Genomic DNA, 12777 nt, shown 5'->3' on the forward strand with positions numbered 1-12777 from the left:
GATGTTACTCGGCTTGGTGTAGTCGTGTTGAAGCGACTCGGGCTGATGTTACTCGGCTTGGTGTAGTCGTGTTGAATCGACTCGGGTTGATGGTATTCGGCTTGGTATAGTCGTGTTAAAGCGACTCGGGTTGATAATACTCGGCTTTAGTGTAGTCGTGTGGAAGCGACTCGGGCTGATGTCTTCGGGTTGATGATACTCGGCTTAGGGTACGTCTTCGAGTTGATGATACTCGGCTTTGGATTCGGCTGTGGTAGTCGGGTTGGTGGGACTCGGGCTGACGTCTTCGGGTTGATGCCTGGAACGAGAAGACGATCGTATTTAGAGGGAAGCGAACGAGTCGCGGGAGCGAACGAGTCGCAGAAGCGAACGAGTCGCGGAAGCGAACGAATCGCGGAAGCGAACGAATCGCGGAAGCGGACGAATCGCGGAAGCGAACGAATCGCGGAAGCGAACGAATCGCGGAAGCGAACGAATCGCGGAAGCGAACGAGTCGCGGAAGCGAACGAATCGCAGGGTATACAAAAGAAGCGAACGAGTCGCGGAAGCGAACGAATCGCAGGAAGCTTCGGTTGTGTTGGGTACCAGGCGACTGCGGACACTGCCACACGTCAACTTCGTGTATCTTCGGTTAATTCCAGCACTTCACGACTCCTGATGTCAAAACCTGGAGTACTTATTCGGGGGGCAATGCGAAGTGAATGAGAATTACTTTCCCACACTTTTGAAATAATCATAATTTATATGCACTGAAGTAAAATAATTCCATTACAAGGAGTGTTTTGACTGAGGGTATTTTATGACAATTGCAGAGCATGTATTGACCAATGGTAAATTCATAGATAGCGGGACTCGTAGAAATATGCACATTAAGGTGGGGCATACAATGAGGTGGGTTAACCACAAAATAAAATATTTTTAAGGAAAAGAAATAAATGTAATGGTCACGTTACATCCTCCCCTTACTTCGGAAAAAGAAAAAAAAAAGAAAAAAAAAAAAGAAAAGACGTTTGTCTACACCCCTCGCTTATAAATTTCCTGTTGTTGTCGCGCTGACTGATTGCACGATGGCGGGGGTATTGGGAAGTCCAGAAGCGTTGGCAATTGCAAAACTTCGTACAGGTTCATTCATGACGTAGACCAGCTGTGCTGGTAGGTTTTTGCCTGAACAAGCTGCAGTAGGCGACGTTAGCGAATATTGGCATGTACGGGTTCGTTTCTGCGCCGGCCGAGGTAATGAGACGTGAATCGTTTGTCTATTGGCGACAGATGTGGTTGATACCGCTGGCATTCGCGGTTGGCCATGACCTGGCCGATCTGGAACTGGTTCGTTTATTGTCGACATGTCTCTTGGCTTGACTGTCTGTGGTCCAAAAGGAATGACAGAAGACGAGTTACGCCGGGCGAAACGTGCTAACGGAGCAGGGCCCATATTTGTGTCTGAGTGAAAACTCACCTGTCGTGGCGGCAAAACCGCGTTCGAGATTTTACGAGGCTGAGCTTTCATTGATGGCCTGTATGGTTGTTTGATGGGTACCTTCAGCTTAACGGTGTGTGCTGCTACCGAACGATTGGCGGATGTTTTAGCAATCTTTTCGGAACGGTGTATGGGCGAGGCGATTGATTCAGTTTCCTGATCTTCGGTAATGTCAGCTCTGGATGTAATTGTGTGCGCAATATCCACGAAAGGATCGGTAATGACTAGTGGCACTGGTTCTCCATCCAGAGTTAAACAGCAGTTTCGCGCTGATAGGAAGTCCATACCTAAGATAAGTGGTTCGGCTAACGTTGGGACTACCGTCACTGGGAGATGAGTCATTTTACCCCGATAAGCTACCTCTAAGAGTAGATACGTTTCGCAGTTCGTAATTCTCCGATCGGCCATCTGGATACTTTTGTTCGTAGTGCCGGGCTGTATACCTCTCGACTGTAACGACTTCCCCAAAGCAGCATCGACGTAGCTTATAGACGCTCCTGTATCGATGAGAGCGTTGACTCGTATACCCTCGACTAACACGGATATGAAGTACCGACTAACATGTCCATCGGTTACTGTCCCCTCAATGGTCGGTGACTCTGGTTTGTTACAGCCACATTCTCTTGAGAGGACCTCCTCTTTCCCACAGTGTGAACAGAATAGTAGCGGCCTCCTCTGACACTGCCATCGGAAATGACCGGGACGCTTACAGCGCCAACAGTGTGTGTTCCGAGAATAAGGAGCATCGACAGCGTGAAGCATATGGGAAGTGTGCGGTTTCTCCATACGAGCCTCATCTCGTTTTAATAATTCATAATCGTCGGTTAATTCTATTAGGTCATCCAGGGTGGCAAAATCGTGACGCCGGACATAATGCCTGTACTCGGGTCGTAGACCTTCGTAGATCCGATCTAGATGGCACGTTTTTCGTAACTGAGGGTGTCGTCTGGAAGTTGTCAGCATCGCCAAAATGTAGTCCTTTGCTCTTTCCCTAGCTTGCTGCCGACGATTGTAGAAAGAATTTTCGATTTGGGTTAAATATCTTTTCGATAGGAAGAATCTCTCAGCTTCCTCTCGAAACTGTGACCAGGATTTTATTGCGGCCCTCTTGACGCGGTACCACTTTAATGCATTGCCCTCCAGGATGGTCAGAAGGGAAGGAAGAAGACGGTCGAAGGGAATGGTGTGGCATTCGGCTAACTCTTCGAACCTTTCCAGAAATTCCACGAGGTCGTGGTCACCCGAAAACTTGAGTGACCATCGGTGGACAATATTTAAGATTTCCAAGTCGGTCATGCCTGTGCTTTGAGGAGTTGTCGGGATTTCGATGGATGTATTCGAGTGCGGTTCATTTTCCGAAGATATTACCTCCTTTTCAAACTCACGAAGCAGGTTTTCTGCCGAGGCACGTGTCCGCCTCTCTCTTAAGTATTTGCAGAGTTGTTTCCGAAGATGTTCCACTTTATAGCCTTCGGTCGCAATCGCTGCGTTTTGACAGTGATGTATTAGTTGTTCGCGTTTCAGTAAATATACCCAGCTGAGGGACTCGGGACTCAACGAGTCATTCGCATCCGATTCTCCAAACATGCTTTTCATTGGACTCGACAAATCTTCGCTGGCGGCAGGTAGTGTTTTTCCGCTTTTCGTGTCTTTGTCGGGTCCCTGCTCGGGCGCCATTTATAACGAGGGTTTTGTCTAAGGCTGAGGTGAGTTCAGTCGCAGCCAGGGTCAACTCAAGGACCCACGAAACCTTAAGTGAAAACACGAGTGATGACAATTCAATTCTTTATTATCACCCCTTGGTGCTTAATTTATGATTTACATGTGGATACTTATGTGATAAATGCAATTATATGTGGTGGTTATTCGTCTCAGCTGGGTGGAACCTTACTGTGGGCTCGTCAATCGTCTTCGGGCGACACGAGAAAGAGCGTTGTTGGTAATGTTGTGGTTGTAGCGCTGGTGACCGGTGTTTACTTGATCGTACCCAGTAGTAGCGGTCGTTTCGTAGATGCTCGGCTGTAGTACTCGCACCCAATGTCTCGGCTAGTTTGGCTTCTAGGTTGATGTGGTCGTGTTGAATCGACTCGGGTTGATGGTATTCGGCTTGGTGTAGTCGTGTTGAAGCGACTCGGGTTGATGTTACTCGGCTTGGTGTAGTCGTGTTGGAGCGACTCGGGTTGATGTTAGTCGGCTTGGTGTAGTCGTGTTGAAGCGACTCGGGCTGATGTTACTCGGCTTGGTGTAGTCGTGTTGAATCGACTCGGGTTGATGGTATTCGGCTTGGTGTAGTAGTGTTGAATCGACTCGGGTTGATGTTACTCGGCTTGGTGTAGTCGTGTTGGAGCGACTCGGGTTGATGTTACTCGGCTTGGTGTAGTCGTGTTGAAGCGACTCGGGCTGATGTTACTCGGCTTGGTGTAGTCGTGTTGAATCGACTCGGGTTGATGGTATTCGGCTTGGTATAGTCGTGTTAAAGCGACTCGGGTTGATAATACTCGGCTTTAGTGTAGTCGTGTGGAAGCGACTCGGGCTGATGTCTTCGGGTTGATGATACTCGGCTTAGGGTACGTCTTCGAGTTGATTTACTCGGCTTTGGATTCGGCTGTGGTAGTCGGGTTGGTGGGACTCGGGCTGACGTCTTCGGGTTGATGCCTGGAACGAGAAGACGATCGTATTTAGAGGGAAGCGAACGAGTCGCGGGAGCGAACGAGTCGCAGAAGCGAACGAGTCGCGGAAGCGAACGAATCGCGGAAGCGAACGAATCGCGGAAGCGAACGAATCGCGGAAGCGAACGAATCGCGGAAGCGAACGAGTCGCGGAAGCGAACGAATCGCGGAAGCGGACGAATCGCGGAAGCGAACGAATCGCGGAAGCGAACGAATCGCGGAAGCGAACGAATCGCGGAAGCGAACGAGTCGCGGAAGCGAACGAATCGCAGGGTATACAAAAGAAGCGAACGAGTCGCGGAAGCGAACGAATCGCAGGAAGCTTCGGTTGTGTTGGGTACCAGGCGACTGCGGACACTGCCACACGTCAACTTCGTGTATCTTCGGTTAATTCCAGCACTTCACGACTCCTGATGTCAAAACCTGGAGTACTTATTCGGGGGGCAATGCGAAGTGAATGAGAATTACTTTCCCACACTTTTGAAATAATCATAATTTATATGCACTGAAGTAAAATAATTCCATTACAAGGAGTGTTTTGACTGAGGGTATTTTATGACAATTGCAGAGCATGTATTGACCAATGGTAAATTCATAGATAGCGGGACTCGTAGAAATATGCACATTAAGGTGGGGCATACAATGAGGTGGGTTAACCACAAAATAAAATATTTTTAAGGAAAAGAAATAAATGTAATGGTCACGTTACATGTTATGTGGCACCCTGTAATTTTAATTCATTGCTGACACTATATGTTTTTTACTAATTTAGCAGTCAAATTGTCCTTCCTATAACAACAGTGCTGTCAACTCTAATTAAAATTTGAATTTATATTTTTGTATTTTAATTATACCGATTATACTGAACTCCTCTTTATTGTCTATCCACGGTGCTCTTGAACCAACTTTCAATGGAAAGTGCTTACACCTGGGAAGTTTTCGCGGATTCTGAAACTAAAATATTCATATATGAGAAAAATCAAAAAACCAAGAAGATCGCCGGAACACAGTGGTTCAGAAATCGATTTTGCTGGCCAAAACGCCTATTTTTTGTTGTCACCGATTATTAATTTCTAAATGGGATTCGATAGTAAACATAATGAAACTAAGGAAACCCGAAAATTAGATCAAAATATTGAAAGGTGTGGGCGTGGCGTGCTCCTAAAAACGAAAAATGTTTCCCAATTTTGGAAAATACGTAATTTGTACAAATTTCTGGAGAAAGAAACAGCTATTTCTCAGAAACTATAACAGAAACTATTACACAAAGCGAGCTATTTTATTTTTCCTCAGGTACAAAATTTTTGTGAAATTCCAATTTAGGTGGACTGGAACTTTTAGGGAATAAAGTCTCGTTTTCACAAAATGATGCTTGAGAGTGATCTCTTTCAGCCCATATATACTTTTGTACCCGTACCGTTCCGTTCGTTTAACACTTTTTTAAATTTCTTGAAATTACATGGTTAAAAATGTGTGTTTTTTCCATACAGTTTCATATATAAATTAAAGATTTTTCACACAAGTGGACATTTTTTTAATATATAGGTTTCATGAAAACCCAAGGGATATTTTTTAAATTTTGAAAAAAAAAATGTTTTCTAATTTTTTTTTTTAATTTTTCAAAAAGGTTATCACGATTTTGCTTGGAAACCGCGAAACATATCAATATGAGACTAAAGAAAATTACAGTAAAAATTCTCTACATGTTACCATTTTAGAGATATAGAAGTTCAAATTGGGACAATGCACAGACCGTATCGCCTCCTCATAAAACAATGTCATGCAGGGTGCGCCATAAGTAACTTTAAGTGAAAACAGCTTACACCTGTGAAGTTTTTGTTGATTTTAAAATAGCAACGTTCACAGAAGAGAAAAATTCAAAAAGAAGTAAAAATCGGAGGGATTTTTAAATAAATCGCGGTCAAAGTTCAAATTTTTAGGTTTTTTTAGGTTTTCAGGATTTTGCTTAGAAACGCAAATTCTAATTCAATGAGACCAAAGAAAATTTTGTAGAGAATTTTCACTGCTACCTTATATTTCTATTTTGAATATTATAAGTTATATTTTGAATATTGCATGAAAAAATATTTATATGGAAAGTATAAATAGTTTTTCTTGCTGAAATACAGCAAAAGAGAGGAAATTTTGAGATATATTTTGAAAGTTCTGGGATTCTGCAACCTGGACTGGCTATGTCCATAATGTATTAGGAACCATATGAGTGGTATGTATGCTCACAGAATGTAAGTACGCGAGGATGGCACAGGGGACTCGCTGGAAGTATTCCCTGTTTCTCTCTACGAGTCTTGAGCCTCTTATTTCTGAATTCTATGAACGACTGGCGTCCGCACATACAGTAGATTATCCAACGTTTCAAGCACAGCTGGGGAGTGATCTTCTCTTTATCCTCGAACAGCGGTATCGAAGGCCTTCCACAGGTCAAGAGCCACCATAACTGTTCGGTAGTGCGACCTGCTTTTCTATATCCTCGAACAGCGGTATCGAAAGCCTTCCATAGGTCAGGAGCCACCATAACTGTTCGGTAGTGCGACCTGATTTTCTATATCCTCGAACAGCGGTATCGAAGGCCTTCCACAGGTCAAGAGCCACCATAAATGTTCGGTAGTCCGACCATGCTGATGTTGGGAGTAGTGTCTTATAACAATCTTGATATGGTTGACGGTAAGTCTTTGATAGGTCAACAGCCACCATAAATGATCGGTGGGCAACTGGGAAACTGCTTCTCATCATGAGAAGAATAGTGCCTCCTCTACGCTCTATTATAGGTTAAAAAACACGCGCACCTCTTCGGATTTGTCACTGTTACGCCGTTGAAAGTAAGATCCATTATATCAACCTTCTTTTTCGGATTCGAGAGTGATTTAACGGTTATGCACAATTTATTTAATCCTGCTCCTAGTGGTCCGGCCACCTTTCCCTCTTATGTTCACCCAATCCCTGTAGACATGTTAGTCCGTCACCTCTGTTGAAAAATTTGGTATATATATTACCGGGTATTCCACCAGCAGGTATATACCTAGGGGATGTTGCTATGATGATGTCCCGAAAAATTGTTTCAAGTACCCTATGATCATAGGGAATGGGCAACTCTCTAAAGCGGGGATTGCTGAATTCTCTGAACTTTTGCCAATGGTTCAAGAAAAGTACTGCGTTCAACGTTTATAAATTCGACTGGTCTGTTAACAGAGACATTGATCGGAAAACTATCTTAACAAAGGGAAATGACAGGTTGTCAGGGCACGACATTTGTCAGACCGGGTGCCACAATGGCGATGTCTCGCGAGATTTAACAACTTCCTCTTATCCTCGTAGGAGCGTCTTCATTCAACGTCATGTGGAGCTACTAATTTGCTCTACCAGTGCTGTACCCCTATAGTTTGTGAACGGAATGCCAAAGCTCATGAGGAGCACTGAAATCTCTTAGCACGATACGGCTATTGCGCTCCCCAAAACCGAACTAAAGTGGGCATATAACGCAAGGCACAAATATTCTTCGGCGGTCTGTACACATTAAGCAACTCTACCTCGTCATGCCCACACTTTACTGCTATCCCCATTCATTCCATGTCTATGTCTGGTATATTAGGAAGACAAGTCCTCCTCCTCGTCCCCTTCTTGTACGAACCTTTCGCAAAATGTTGTAACCACGCAACGTTGCAAGCTACAGGCGACGATAAGCACGATGTTCCGCCGTCTCATAAAGTCTAAGATTGCGCTGACTTTGTTACGGCGACCTTTGTAATTATATTAAAAGATTGATGCATTTTATGGTCGGTATTAACACCATGTGGAGTTATATGCTGCGTTTGTTGTTGTTGGGGAAACTAATAGGGTGTCTTATATTCTGACGACGAAGTTGGAAAAACGCTGGGAGATCCTTTGACGCAGCAACATAACATCTACGGCAGTAGTCCTGGAGCCGACTAAGTCCTGAGCAGCCGTGGAAGTGCACCCATTCCATTCATCGATGTTCATATATGGTGGATACGGATCTGGCAGATCCATGACGCGGTATTCTTCTTTATTCCGGCACGGACCAAAAAGCTCGGAGCAGGCATTCCGGAATAAATTGCCACTCCCATGGTCAAGAAACATACTAACACAGGCACATAATTGTTGAGGTGACTGCCCCTGGTCACAAATTCATTCGAGACAATCCGGTGCATATGACCGGCCGCCGTGGGATTTAGAACTTTTTTTGCTGGAGTAAATGGTTCCCTTAAAAATGTTCGAGTTTGGCAAACTCATTTTAATCCGCTATTCTACGTAAACGAACATATATAAATTGTTACAAAATTAAAATTAAATGGGATTAAACTTAAAACTGAGTTTGGGTCAGTTATTCTGATGACCTGGAGTGTATGTGGTCTCCATAATGTCTAAGAAATTTAAGAATTATTATCTAGCTTTTTCCGTCTAGAAAACAACAAATCCTGATACAAGAACTTCATGACAGTGCTTTAGTTTAGCAAAAGTCTTTAATTGAAAATATGTTTAAAACAAGTAAAAAAGTATCAATCGGCTTTGCCGACAGAGATATACCCTCAGCCTATGTGAATTGAAGCTGTGAGCCAAATTTTGGACCAAATCCGTTGACCACTTCGAGTGCTATAGTGCGCTCCAGCCACTACACATGGTGTCATATGGGTTTTTTTGCACCTTTCAGGCTATTTTGTCAAGAAGTATGGGCTTGCCCCTAATGAAACTTGTACCGTCGTGTGGAGGACCGTGAATACAAGTGGCTACATCAAAAATCAAAACGATTCGAGAGCAGATCCTAAACTAAACTTTTGTGTGGGAGGTACCCGAAGGCGTGGACCGGTCGACTCCATATTGGAACCTCAACTAAGTTTGGTAGAAATTTCACTACGTGCAAAGTATGGACAAAGTTGGTTACTCCCTTCGAGAGTTATCGTGCGCACAAGTTTTGCGACAATTTTTGAACATTTGTGGGGGAGGTACCTGAAGGAGTGGACCGATACGGCTTATCTTCGAACGTAAACTAAGTTTGCACAAAATATTGCGAAGACCAAATGTTGGACCGATTCGGCAGATCCGTCGGAGAGTTATGCTGCGCTCCAACAGCTATACACGGTGTCATATGGGTTTGCACCTTTTAGGCTATTTTGTCAAGAAGTATGGGCTTGCCCCTGATGAAACTTATACTTGTCGTATTGAGGGCCGTGAATACAAGCGGTTACATCAAAAATCAAAACGATTCGAGAGCAGGTCCTAAACTGAACTTTTCCAAAATTTTGTGTGGGAGGTACCCGAAGACGTGGACCGATGGAGTCCATATTGGAACCTCATCTAAGTTTGGTAGAAATTAAACTATGTGCAAAGTATGGACCAAGTCGGTTACTCTCTTCGAGAGTTATCGTGCGCACAAGTTTTGCGACAATTTTTGAACATTTGTGGGGGAGGTATCTGAAGGAGTGAACCTATATGGCCCATCTTCGAACTTAAATCGAATCTGGACAAAATATTTCGATACCCAAAATTTGAACCGAATCGATTGATCCGTTCGAGAGTTATCGTGCGCACCAGTCAGATAGACCGACAGACAGACAGACGGACAGACATTGCTAGATCTACTCAAAATTGTCTGAAACGGATATCGTACAAACATACTTGGGGTCTAAAACCATTATTTCGATGAGGCACATTTCTGGTCGTATCAACGTGTAAATACCCTCTTTTGCCTAACGGCTGAGGATATAAAAATGTGTCAAAATCTAAACAATTGCAGAATATGTTCACAATTTTTTCTCTATAATTTCTTACGGAAACCTAAGCTGCTCTATCCATATTTACTTTCTTCAAAATCTATACAAAAATCTTGTTCTAACCAAACAAAAACCAACAAACAAATGCATTTCATATCATCATAAAACTTGATTTACCGAACAGGAACAAATTTTATTGTTGTTGTTTTTAATTCTCGCCAGACAATGGGCAACAAATTAAAATTTCAAAACTTATGTCAGAAATAAAATTTATATCTGCGATCATAACATTTGCTAAAATAAACTACGTTGTTTATTTTATATAGTTTTTATGTCACGCTTTTTATTTGGTCATATTATTTCCCCTTTTCTGAAGTGTGTGTATGTGATGTTATGTTAGTTGTATGGCACACATTGATTAAAACCATACTCATCTTAATTTAAAAAATGTAAGGCAAATAATTGTTTATATGGTTATAAATCTGTGGAGATCTGGGATTTTTAGTAGCTTAGGAAGTGAAAGAATTACTCTGATATCTTCAGGGTAGTAATTAGTTGTAACTGTGTTTGTAGAACTGAAAATTACATTGTATTTTCTATTTGAGAATTTGATTTCTAATCGTAACGCACTCATAACCGCCAGAAGTCAAATCAAAATAGTTTTAATTAAATATTTAAATATATCGTTTAATTTTGGAAACCTTATAACAAGGTTTGGTTCGTAAATAGTTACGGCTATCAATAAGTACTATATAAACCCGTTATTTGGTAGTGGAAGTTTTTGCTGGAATATTAGTCATTTTGATAAAGGTTTACTTTTTACAATATTTTGATATTTACCATCTACTATACAAAACAAAGTGGAAGGGAAAAATGCAAAAAACAGCACACGTTTGTATTTCGCCGTAGGAGACAAACAGCGAGTGCTTATTATGACTGGTATAAATACGAGTAAATAAACAAAGTCCAAATGTTGAAAGATTCCAAAACATTAGAACAAATTTACAATTCTCGGCCAATGGGCAGATATCGTTTGCATGCTATTTCCTTCGAGCAATGTGTTTACAAATCTGTTAAAGATAGCTAACAGCAAAAAAGGAACAAAAGAAAAAATATTACGAATAGCAAATTGTGTACAAATAAAAACAGTGAATGTCTCCTCTGGTTCCTCTCAACAACAAATATTGATTGCACTGAATGAATTGAAAATTGTGCATAGATAATAAGTAAACATCATCTCATACACCCCCCAAGAGATTAATATTTAGATTGGTAATGAAATTGTGCAAATGTCATAAAAATAAAATTCTGTGTGATGATGGCAAAACAAAAATAGAACGCGCACTACTTTTATGTCAAAACATAAACAAAACATAATTAAGTGAACGCGGTTAATTGCCCAGATCAATCGGCGGCACGGCATGCGAACGTAATTTAATGACATCCGCTTTGGCAAAAGAAGAAGAAATAAATAAATATAAAAAATCTTTTACTTTTAGCATCAAAATATTTTTGTTAAAAGAAATTCAAATTATGAAGAGTTCATAAAATAATAACAACGACAACAACAAAAAATATTGCCATTATTAAGCAATCATTGTTAATTGACAACATTTGTCAACGCAAATGCAGAGCAAAAAAATCGAATCAATTCTTCCCCATTCGATCGCCACAAAATTTAAAAATATTTGTAATTTGATTCCAACATTCGGATATCCGGATGATTGAAAATTTTATAGTGTGTGTGTATATATATGTGATAATGTTTTATTGTTTCTTATTTTACAAATCAAATCGAAGTAGAATCTAAATTTTTGGAAACCAAATATTATTAACAAATAAATTTAAATTGAAGAAAAAGTGTTTTCTGTGTTACAAAAAATTCAACAACGACAACGACATGGCTTTTCAAATGATCAAATCAGCCTTGGATGGCACTGCTCATCATCATCATAATCAGAATGGCGGCAATGGTGGTGTTGTTTTAATAAAATGTAAGTTATCTCTACATACGTACATATATCCCATAATTTTTATGTCCAAAACTAATATAACAAGTAAAAAAGTATCAGTCGGGTTTGCCGACAGAGATATACCCTCAGCCTGTGTGGATTGAAAAACTTTTTTTTTCAAAAAAAAAAAATTATGTATTTAGTGGGGTTTTCAAAATGTTGGGCGTATGCACTGACATAATTATGGATAGCATTAAAGCTCAACAATTTGCGGGGATATCGTTAGATAGGACTTTTTATCATACCAGCCTGCGAAAAACATAATATAGCTATATTCGGTTCGAGCCCTCCAGCCACTACATATGGTGCCATAGGTTGTTTGCAATTTTCGGGCTGTTTTCTCAAGAATTGTGGACTTGCCCCTTAAAAAAACTTTTACTGTCGTAATTGAGGCAGCGAATGCAAGTTGCTTCAACAAAAATCAAAATGATTCGAGAGCAGGTCTTAAAGTGAATATATTCAAAATTTTGTGTGGGAGGTACTCGAAGGAGTGTTCGAACGTGATATATATTTGGTAGATATATTAGGATGTGTAAAGTATCGACCAAATCGGTCACGACTCATGTGAGGGAGGTACCTGAAGGAGTGGACTGATATGGCTTATATTCGATCTTAAACTAAGTTTGGACAAAATATTACGAAAACCAAATTTTTGACCGAATCGGCAGATCCGTTCGAGAGTTATCTTGCGCTCCAACCACTACACACGGTGTCATGGGGTTTTTATACCTTTCAGGCTATTTTCGCAGGAAGTATGGACTTGTCCCTGATGGAACTTGTACCGTCGTATAGGGAACAGTGAATAGGAGTTGCTACAAGAAAAACAAAGCGATTCTAGAGCAGGTCCAAAACTGAACTTTTCCGAAATTTTG

General features: G+C 41.4%; 1 long non-coding RNA gene across 1 annotated transcript in view; it reads left to right on the plus strand.

The window, feature by feature from the left end:
• The window catches only part of LOC141397781 (uncharacterized), a 361294-nt gene that overhangs the window by 11701 nt on the left and 336816 nt on the right, over window positions 1-12777 (plus strand). Inside the window, exon 2 of the long non-coding RNA XR_012411501.1 lies at window positions 11393-11887. This is a non-coding gene — a long non-coding RNA (uncharacterized lncRNA). The remainder of the gene's footprint in view (window positions 1-11392; window positions 11888-12777) is intronic.

This window comes from Musca autumnalis, unplaced genomic scaffold, assembly GCF_047663935.1.
Source record: "Musca autumnalis isolate F117 unplaced genomic scaffold, ASM4766393v1 scaffold_3, whole genome shotgun sequence".
In the NCBI taxonomy this organism is placed as follows: domain Eukaryota; kingdom Metazoa; phylum Arthropoda; class Insecta; order Diptera; family Muscidae; genus Musca; species Musca autumnalis.